Genomic DNA, 12,072 nt, shown 5'->3' with positions numbered 1-12,072 from the left:
GCTACAATGCTCATTTTACATCACTGTGACCCAAAATAGGCTAAGAGCAGATTACACTCACTGACTGCACTGTTTATAAGAAGAATGAACAATGTCAGACAAGTGTGACATGATACCCCTGTGATAATGTTAATAATAGACTACATGCATGATTTAAATAAATCATATACATATTTTAAAAAGTAATAACTGTTTGAGCTCTGGTTCTTAAATCTTAGATAAAAAAAAAATCAGATTTCTGGCTTTGATATTTACATAGGTAGGGTGCCAGTCAAGGGTGTGAAAAGTCATAAAATAACCTCATCATAGGGGAATCAAGATATATTGTAAACCTAAGCAAACCTCAAGGCCTGTAAGAATTCTAATAATGATTTATGGATGAAATAGGCCTGGATGTATTAGGATGAATGCACCATTTTTCATACTTTGTCCTATGAAGCTCAACTTCAAAGTATTTTAAGTTAATGCATCTCTAACTGGGAAAAAAAAAAAGGTATTTTCTTTCTTGAGATAAATGGGAGGCACCAAACAGGACAGAAGAATTCTGAGTCCATCTTCCAAAATTGTCTTTATTGCGTGTTCCATCAAAATAAATACTCAGGTTATAAAGTTCTGTTCCTTCTATATGTTCTTTCCATTGCATTTCTAAATATTATTGACAGGGTGACAAAATGCCTTTCACCTTTTCTTTAATATTAGTAAAAATTCCATAATGAACTTTTGCAAAAAAAAAAAAAAAAACAAAACAAAACAAAACAAAAAACTCATGCAGAATTTTGCATCAGAGATCTGTCTGAGAAGTAATGGCAAGATATCCTTGTAACCACATAGACAAGCTCTTCAAGTCCTAAATCATTTGCCTAACATGAAAATAAAGTCTTCCTTGACTACAGGATAATTGTATCCCACTTAGAAAAGGCTTTTTAATGTATCAACAATGCTGGTGTTGACATCTGACAAGGTAATTTTGATGCAATCTTTTATAATTAGTCATTTTCATGAAACCCACATAGACTCAAAGCATGCCTTACTTTCCTTAGAGATGGCAATAATGGAAACCTAACAGCATCTCAAAATGCTTACATTGTCATGATAGAAGTTGTTCAGGAATTAATATGGGCATCAGGGGAAATAGAAAGGATACTACACCTGAATTTCAACCATGCTAGGAATCCCTGGACTTTTGTGCATATAGGCTGAACTATGGATGCTATTTAGCTGTCTCCTAAATGTACAAATGATGTATTTCCCAGATAACAACATCCATCTTGAAAATGGAGACTCAGAATAGATCTCTAGACATCTTAGGAAGACCAAATGATTGAAGAGGTGAATAAAGACACTGAGAAAAAAAAAAAAAAAAAAACAGCCTTAAAGTTCAGTGTGTACTACTTCAGCAAAGAGCTCCAAAATACTTCTGAGACAGATAAGTAAGGATACAACTGACTTCTTCCAAATTTACTGAAGCAGATCTGGAATTTGACCAAACAGATGCAGAAGCCATACTTAAAATATTTGACTGCTGATCAGATTGATCTTTTCCACCTGTCAGCTAGTCATTTCCTTCTATTAGACCTTGATGATTTGCTTGAGGTTACATAAAAAAAAAAAAAAAAAAAAAAAAAAAAGACTACTTCTAAAGGAATCATCCTGAGAGGGGGACTAACTTTAAAAATTCTATGATGATTTATCCTATCACAAACTAAAATTGGTTTTAGATATCAACTCAACAAAGATGGAAAGAGAAGGAGGGAGACAGACAAGTAAACAAATCATTCAGAAAAGTAATATTCTGAGAAACACAACTTTGATGACATAGAGAATCGTACCCAACCAGTTTGAAGAACTGAACATTGTTAGAAAACTGCATCATTTTCCTATGATTCATATAAACCAACTCAGCTTTACTGTTTCCTGTATTCAATATAATTTTAGGCAATGCCAAAGTGCTAAAATTATATATATATGTATATATATATATGTATATATATATATATATATATATATATATATATATATATATAGTTAAAGCAATATGGGAGGTTGTTGTCACCTAGAGCATCGCCCTTGTTACTAAGTTATTGGGCAGCAACAGTTATCCTATTTAATCAAAGCAGACAGTTAGATACACTCATTTTTTTAAAGTATCATTATAATCTGCAACTTTGAGTGGTACAAACAGCCAAAATTTCAGAGACTAATATTCATAGATTCATAGGTTTGTGTTTTAAAAGGCAAACCCATGAGGGGGATAAAAGTATGTAAAGTAAAATTGTCCCTTTGGTTTGTTCTATGTCTATGACATCACAGCATCCAGAAAATGCCAGTTCTTGTCCCTTCAGTCAGCAACTGAGCCCAAGGAAAATACTCTAAAAATGGCAGCGTTTGTGCCACTGAATCTGAAGCCAAAGATCTGTAATTTCTTTTGCTTACCTATGACTTAATGATCTCTATTTCTTCATATACTGAAAAAAAACCACCAGTGTAAGAGCATAAACCAAATTACATTCCTTTGCTCTGCACAGAAACATGTCTTATAGAAATAATGGTGGATGACACTATAGACTTTGATAGTCAATATGAAGTGATTTTCTCATGTCAGTACAACCATGAAAGAAAAATACTGTTATGGTTTTATAACCTGTCCAGTTAGTGTGTGTATAAATTGTAACGGTTTACAATACTTGGGCACCCACAAACACATAGGACTTAAATGTCATATTCACAATATTATCCCACAATTTAAACTACTTATTTCCCCTGAATCCCTCTTTATTTGATTTACCTCCTGCACATTTCTTTTTATGATTAGCTGTAACAAATGTATATCTGGAGTAGCAAAGAAAACATTTTGCTGCAGCATAGTAACTGTTTCTGATACCTTCTGTCTGAAGCAGATGGATGATCTCAAAGAAAGTAACCAAAGACACTTTATAGGATAGGCCCTTCTCTGGCATGCAATGAAGATACTTCACTTTTCAATGCTGAAAATTATGATTTCTGAATATATAGATACAGGAATCATTAACTATAAGTATAGTGAAAAGAATGCTTACTTCACTTTATTTCTGGTATCTAACTCTTGTCCAAGTTCACGGAAAACAAATTCTAGTCAAAATATTATCAAATATAATCAAAATGTCATTACATGCTCATACAAATTATTATCCCATTGTTTTGAAAATATTTGAACACAAATCCACATTATTGGCTTATTTAATTGATTACACACTGTATGAGAAAAGGGCGTAGTGTGTTTTCTGCAGAGCCACAGGCTAAAACATAGTTACTTACACAAATCATCTGGCAAATGCTCAACTAATAATCATTTACACTCAGAGACACTGTGATTGATTCCTCAGTTTGTGGAAAGAAGAAGTAGAGAATTACTTGAGCAATGCATTTGCAATTACTCCATTGACCCCTGCTATATAGCAGTGTTGCCAGCTGCTCTCCAGCTCCAGGAATGTAGTAATGGTGATTGTGTAAAAGCAAACAAAAAAAAAAACCAAAAAAAAAAAAAAAAAAAAAAAAAAAAAAAAAAAAAAAAAAAGTTTGTTTGTTTGAACAAGTGTGGTCGAGTTGGAATGACTGGCATCTAGAAGGAAATTTTGGACCCCAGCCTTGGACACTGTGCCAAGTTCCAACAACTCAAAAATTACTCCTGCAGGCTTTTGGCTTGTCCAGCACCTTCAAGAAGGTGCTGCAGTAGGACAGTGGCATGTCAACTATAGCTGGCAGTTTTTCATGCAGGAAAATGAGTTTCCCATAAGTTTCCTTTGAACTCTTTTAAAAAACACACCCACTTGCACAAATCTGGATTACCCTTCCAATTAATATGGAATACAGCCCGCACAGCAGTTCTTCAAGCATGCAGCATTAATCCCACAGATTAGAAAGGGATAGGAAATTAAGAACAGATGTTTCATAGCAGTGCTGTGCTAATGATGACTGAATTAGTGCCAAGAGAACTAATATATCCACAGGATATCCAATATTGCCAAGCCTGGGTTCTCAATTACCTTATATATGACATTATGTTTCCAGACCCAAAACCATCTAATTCAGAGCTTTGGGATTTCTTCACAGCAGTGCATCACACTTTATGGACATCTCTAGTGTCTCTTGAGATTACTCTCTGTTCCCCTCATTCCACCATCTGTGCTGTGCATGGTCTGCTACATCAGGGAACATTTCAGCAAGCAAGGTGAGTCCTACCATTATCAGCTCAACTAACACCAAAAGGAACATCTTTGAAATAGCAGTTAACATCTTAAAAGTTGTTTAGTTGTTTTTAGTTTACTGCAACTAGGGGCACATAAAATCTAAAAAGTAATAGAACCAATGATCCTATTGTTTAAAGACTAGCAAATAAGTCCAAAAGGAAAAAAAAATATATTAAATAACATGGAAGGCTTCATACAAAAGGAATTAAAATCTTCAACTAATTTAAATCAGACAGTGAGATGCCAAAACATGGCAAAAAACTGACATCCTTAAGAGAAATTTTATTTTACACTGGGGGTTAGAGTGAGGATTGTCAGCATATTAAGATTATCCCTTTTTTTAAAAAAGGGAGAGAAAGGTGGGGGTAGGGGAAGGGCAGGAAAATATTTCTGCTAGGAATATATTAGAGACATAAAAAAGTGATGTGTGAACAGTGATGCACACCAAAGAAAGCATCAGCAATGATGGTAAATATGCTTTGCAAGGGGTGAAATGGAAACAATACCGTTTCAGAGTGAATCTATGTCTCTAAAGTGACAGAGATTTATGCTTCATTTGGGAAGCAGCAAGTAATGATTGCCACTACTGGTTAGTCTAAGAAGTAATGCTGAAGAGAGAAAACAAACAATTAATCATTGCCTGAGGTACATTCTTACACAGAGAAGGAAAAAACCCTCTTTATCACCTGCATTTTGAGAAAAGTGGGCCTGGTGATTTCTTACATTAATATTTTTCTTACATTATTTTTCAGAAAATGTAAAATTATGTGTGCTTTTATTGAATATTTTTATTGCATTTGTTTCATGTTTTGTGAAACTGCATCTGCAAAAAAAAAATAGAAAATACTGTTGAAACTCAACGTTCTGAATTTTCAGCAAAAGTTATTTTGAAATAATACTGCAGAAAACCTTAAAATCCAGAAATCAGTATATCTCATAGCAGCACATTTTCTGCAGGCACGATAACACAAAAAAATCAATGGAATACATCTCCTAGAGATAGAATAAAAAAAAATCAGCAGAAATATGAAGCAGCAATACTGCACGTGTACTGGAATTACTAACAGTGCTCACACAAGAGGCTCATATAGTGATCTTCAGCTACATAATACCAAAGAATGATCCTTAATATCTACATATGTCTTTAATGCTCTTTGAAATACCACCACCTTTTGAACACAGAACTCCTGCTTCTATAGAAAGCTTTTCTCTTTTCTTGTTAGATGGGATTTCATATCAAACACAATATAAATTATCGTTTCACATATTCATACAAAATCATGGAATGCTTCTGGTTGGAAGGGACCTCTACAGATCACCTAATCCAGCATCCCTTCTAAGGTTCACCTTGAACAAGTTGCAGATATTAGAATAGCATTTTCCAAAAAAGCAGAGGAGAGTAGGTCAGTACCTCCCTCCTTGGCATCAGGGTGTTTTGCAATACGGGAGTTGTCAAGTTTCAGTTGATTGTGAAGCAACTTTATCTAAGGTTACAACACCATTTATCTCACTAAATATCATCTGGCATAAATGTGTAATGCAAACAGTAAAACCATATATTTTGCTAACTGTATGTATTTTTATTAGTTCTACTTACCACTATTGGTAATTGGGATCAGATGAAACCTACGTTAGTTTATTTTTTTTTTTTTGGCCTAAGATTGTAGATGCTTCAAATTGCAAAGTATTGTAATTACAGAAACCTATTATAATTTATCTAAAAAGAAAGGACTATAAACTGACTAAGCAAATAAAGTATATAAAAGACAAAATGCTAGTAAGAAAAGGGTGAGTTTTATTTCCTAGGGAAGACCTGGAATGCATTAAGTGTGGTAATGAGATTGGAAGAACAGGCAGATGCACACATGTAATATCAGTGTTCACATTCAACTCTGCATATAAATAACACAGTGGTTCTTTTGATATGGCACAGAGAATATGTTTGAAGACATAAAGGTAAAAGATAATCTGACAAAGGAGGCAATATTGCTGTGCTTGTAATCAAAATAAAAAATAAAATAAAAATAAAACCTCCTTAAGACAACCTGATACCTACAAAACACATTTGGTAAAGAAAAATGATGCACGCATAATAGTGCTACTTGGTAAAAATACATCAGGTAAAAGGCAGACTGTGGGCATAAATAACACAAAGCAAAGAGTATTCAGAGAAAAAAATAGTTTTATCGAACACTTAAAATCCTAGGGAAAAAAATAATTATTAGTGTATAAGAAATCATTAAGGACTGTAGAAAATTAATAAGGACGGTGGTGAAAAATCAGTTAATAATGTAAAGAAAACCATATAAATAAAACACATATCATAAAAAGTTCTTCTACTTACTCAGTTATGGAAACCAAACAAAAAAAGGGAATTAATGGGACATTCTAGTAGTTGGAAACTGAGATGGTTAATGTGACTGGGGAAAAAAAAAAAAGGAAAAAAGAAAAAAAAAAAGGTGAAAAGGGGATAGAAACCAAATGGAGAAAGGAGAATATTAAAATCCTTCCCTATTGTGCACTGAACAGGTAATTAGACAATTAGAACTATACAAAGCAGTTGAGAACTCCAGGCTCAAGGGAATTATGTTTTTTAGAATTTTGCAGAAGGTAGGCAGAAACAGGGGAAAAGTATGGTAAATTCAATAGCACACTAAGAGCAAGGAGTACTGGAGGGCACATACTGCCACCCCAGTGTTGAGGAATGGAATTAAGAGGACATGTAACAATAGAAGAGATGTGAGGGCACCATAGATGTGAGGGCACCTGAAAACCCAAAAGAGCTGCACTTGTAAAACCAATAATGTGTAGGTCAGTCAATGGCAGCCAAAATTGTTTCATATACCAAAAGTCATAGCTGGATTCACAAACAAAAATAAAATAGTAAATATGATGCCTCCATATTAAATAAAAAAATGTTTCCGTGCCTCAGAAGAGATTAAATTACAGACATACTTTATTCTGTGATTTCAGTCTCTACAGTACCCTTTTGTCTTGCAATATTACTTTTCAATACAAAGAAGAGAATTTTCACATATGAATTTCACTAAATTATGAGTTTTCCCATATGTAAATTCATCATTAGATTTTTTTAATGGTAAATCTAGATTAGCAATCACAGAAAACTAATTCATTTCATGTCTCAAGTATGGATCATAAACCATTTGAGGCCAAGCTTAGCTGTGCAGTTGTAAGTATACACTAAACTCACTCATATTTCTTTATTTATAAATAGAAGTGTTTACTGAAAAAGAACAGAATTCTAAACACATGTGAATGACTTCATTCATTTAGATGCCAAGAACACACTTATTTAAGTTTACTGAATAGGAATTAGATCAAGTGATTATTTAAATGTCTGCCTAACTTAGCACTTTATTGAAACAGACTGAAATTTTCTGTGTATAATTTCTGTCGTCATAAACCGAAATAGTAATTCAGTTTTTTCCTTACTGCTTTTGTCTGAAGCATAAGTGCAGTGGGTAAGATCATGGGCTAAGCCCTTGGCTTTTGATTGCCATTTTCTAGAAAAAACCATTGGGTATATCTGGATCATGGGCCCCTCCTCTAACTCAGGGCCTGTTGATTCTACCACAATGTAGGCAGGAGTTCTTAAACTTTGCAGATTATACATATAAGATTGCACAGCCAAGGACTGAATGGAGATCATCAGCTTGACTATCAGGGGAAACAGGATTCAGGGCACTGAAATCAAATGATGCTGCCAAAAAGTACAATTTATTTGGAAGGAGAAGGTTCAGGACCCTGAAACAAAACTGCTTTCTAGTCTGATTAAACGACATAACAGAGATTGAAGAAATGTGACATTCACTCATTGCTTTCATATGCATTGCAAATTTAAGCATGGGCTCTTGTGTGATTTAAAAGCTGTGTAAAATTAATGCAAATACTGTTGAGAAAATACTAAGGAGCTGAACAAATTAATTAATTTTTAATAATTTTAGTTTATGGACTGATAAATTGTTTCAGTTTATTACAAAAAGTATATGGTAAAGATGAGACTGGAAACAGAATGTTATCACAGAGATTCAACTAAAAGCAGTCACAAAGCAGAATACACACAAACAAAAATTTTTAAGGTAATTATGTGTAGTCTTTAAAAGACAGAAAGCGGCTTTTTAGAATCACACACCACTTTTGTTTAATTTATATAGATATATAATACAGCATACGGCTATGCATAAATGACAAGTTACTGGTGGACAGACCAATTTATGCAATAAATATACCTTTGCATATAGGCAGCTTTTAAAAATTAACTACACCTGATAGCAATTTTTCAAGAGAACCGATTATAGTCCAGTTAAAAAGAACTTATTGTAGAGCTGTCAGTGACAGTCCTCTACTGTCATAGTATATTTATCACATGAGTTTTTACAAGCCTGTGCAATTATCAGGAATGCAGATACATAGTTAGAAAAAGAAGCCATGCTTTCCTTCCACACCTTCACCAGAGAAAAGATATCTCCTGAGTTTCAGGAGAAAGAAAATGATAAAAGCTCTTTAAGAATACCCTTCCTCTTCTAGCTATTCAGAAGAGCTTATCCTTTACATTGCCTTGGGAGGGCAAAATAGAGGTCTCTATTTGATTAAGTGTACAGAAAGCTTCATTGGGAGTTTCTAGCCTTTAACAACCCCTGAGGTGGCATCTCACCCTTTTTCTCTGTGTGGTGTTTTGTGCAAGCAGCTGTGGTTGTCTGCTCCTCCTCCACCTGAGGAGGTATGCATTTGTTTGCATACCTTGCTACACACCAGGTTCAACTCTCTCTTTGGGATAATGAGAGGCTTTTTTTCACTTCACACTTAGAAAATCCCAAATAGAACAGGCAGAGTTCAGTCTCCTTTTGGAAATTTTTTAATCTATGAGGATTTAAGATATTTGAGTCACCAGAACTTTGGAGATTCCTGGTGCTCACATTTTACCCTGATCCTCAATATGCATAAAGTAAGGGCACTGGAAATAGACCCATACACACGTATATGTCTCTTTTACAGTCTCTTTTCAGGTTTAGGCACAGCCACGGTTAGTTCAGTCCACCCATAAAGGTTGTCCATGCAACCATGAGATCTTTTTGTGAATTAAAATTTTAATTTTGAAATAGAAATTACATTTTAAAATTGCATATTACTCCAATATACACAGGAACATCTAAGCTCTGGACATGTATCAGAACATTCTTGAACTTAGTAGGAGGCTTCTGAGTTTGAGCAAGTTTGTGGAAAAAGGAAAATATTATGGTTACAGAAACCGCAATAAGAGAATCAAGTTACTCCTCCCCTGAGGGAAGCAATACAAATAGAAGACCTGTCACTTGGAAGTAAAGAATCTGGGTACAAATACTAGACAGAATGATATATACCAATAAAAATAAAGTAGGAAGGGTAATGGCCAAGATATGAAACCTTGAGAGAAAATCTTAGTAAAGATGCAGGAGTTGTAAACCATTTATCAATAAAAAGAGATATTTGGGAAAGGATGGCCAAACACAGAAAATCATATCGTTTTCTCTATGTTACCTTTTTGATGTGGTTACGTGCATGAACTCATACAGTACTCCTGCACGACTAATCATATGAGTCCTACATCATTTACTGGCTTAATGAGTTCTACTGCAAAGGAGAGACAGAATATCACTGCATGAAAATATAAATTGCTCTCAACACTTGATGCACTCGGGGTGCAACTATTATTCAAGCTCCATTCTTCCCTAAATGTATGCCATATTTGTGTTGCACAAAAAATACCTTTTTACTGAAATACCAAATATCAGAGACTTATTAAAACTTTTATACTAGTGTCTCTTATGGCAAGTTGACTAATTTTACTCCTTAGGAATAATTAGTTTCTTAGAGAAAGAAGGCTTGTTTGAAGATGTTACTTACACATTTACATATGTGTGTGTGTGCGCGCCTTTGTGTTACAGTGCAGTAACTTTTTAGACCACTGGCTGATTTCAGGCAAGCATAGGAAGAGGAGAGAAATATATGATCACTAAGTTACATATAACATGATCTGTTACTTTTGTTTTTTAAAAAATGCCTTTTGTGGAAAAAAATCTCTGTATCCCTTACTGAGGATCTGGTTTATCAATAGATTCTTTTCACAAAAGCACCTCTAGACAGGTAAGATTCTTCCAGCTTTTCTACACCACTTATCACTCATTTATATTCCCGTGGTTCTTGACATTGGATGTTATGAACAGTGTATGAGTGCAAGGAGATTTAAAAAGAAAAATAGACTAATTTTAAAACTACTTTAATGCTTTCATCTGGGGTAGAAGATAATAAACTTAGCTGACCCATGTGCTAGAGTCATGTATGTGTCATGTACATACATGTGTCATGTACAGCATGTATGTGTCTATGCAAGAACTTAATTCTAGCACCAATGTTGTACCTAAGGCCACTAGACTTTAATGTGGCATTACACTTCAGAACTTTTATTTAAATATTTAAATATGACAAATTCCTATTGCTACTCAAAAATCTCTACATCATACAACATGAAATGAGCAAAAGCTCATGAAATGAGCAAAAAGGATACACACCTTAAGTGTAATGGCAAAAATTATAGACATCTTAACTAATAAAAATAATTAGGTCAAATCAAAGCACTGAAAAAAATCACTGTTGTAGAAGTTGTCTTAATAATCACTAATACATTAACTCTGAAACTATAGCTATTCTATTCATGATAAGTATGGAAGCAGTCTTCTGACTGCTTCCACAGTTACTGTATATCAGTCACAGAATCAGAGTCACAGAATGGGCCGGGTTGGAAGGGACCACCATGGGTCATCTGATCCAACCTACCTGCTTGATCAGGGTCATCCCAGAGCACATGGCACAGGATTGTGTTGAGATGGTTCTTTAACATTTCCTGTGAGGGAGACTCTACACTTAGATACTTTTGGTTTATCTTTGTTACCCTAAAACTAATTTTCCTCAATTTCTAGACCCACAATTCTTTATCACCTGGTGATATGTTTACAGAATCCTTGCATTATAAACTCTGAGACTATCTCAGTTATTTAGAGCATGGTGCTAATGATGCCAAGGATGTGGGTTTGATGGGCCATTCACTTAAGAGTTGGACTTGATGGCTCATTGTGGGTCCCTTCCAACTCAGAATATTCTGTGCTGGTGTCTACCTTACTGTCTAACAATCTCCTTCCTGCACACTGCACCCTGCAGGGCACCTCACTTTCACAACTTCTACTGATATCCCATTCTCCTGTTACCCTACACACTATCATTGGGTTGCATCCCTAAATAATTCAGTCTCCAGAATATAAAAAGTCAAGACTGCTACCAAAATAATTTTTAAAAAATAACCTGAAATAAAACAAACCAAGCCTAGACACCAGGCCATTAGAAAAATTGTTTCTCCAGTTAAACCAACCAAGCCCCAAAACTCCAAGCAAGGCAAAGAAAATTTTGAGAAAGTCTAACAAACCCATCTGTAAAGGCTTGCAAAGTCATCACAAAGACTAAGCCCTGTTACTAATAATAGTATATTATACTTACATGGTACAGTACCCTGCACACTAAAATCCCAAGAGAAAGCAAGAATTTCCTGAAAACTTGTCAGAACCTTTCAAAATGTGTTGAGCATGATTCAAAGTGTGGGACAAAGCCAAAATATTTTTTTCTTGTTATCCACTGTCTCTTTGTAGAGATGGATCAGTTTCTCAGGTTCAGTACCCTCCACTTACCTAATTCCCTCTTTGTGCCATGTACCCTCTCACCAGCTGTTTGCACAGCACACGCTCATCAAACAGCTGAATGGAACATGCTTCAAGGACCTTATCCAGTACTTTTAATA

The sequence above is a fragment of the Vidua macroura genome, chromosome 4 (genome assembly GCF_024509145.1).
Source record: "Vidua macroura isolate BioBank_ID:100142 chromosome 4, ASM2450914v1, whole genome shotgun sequence".
In the NCBI taxonomy this organism is placed as follows: domain Eukaryota; kingdom Metazoa; phylum Chordata; class Aves; order Passeriformes; family Viduidae; genus Vidua; species Vidua macroura.
The sequence above is the reverse complement of the archived record's forward strand: the minus strand, read 5'-3'. Positions refer to the sequence as shown.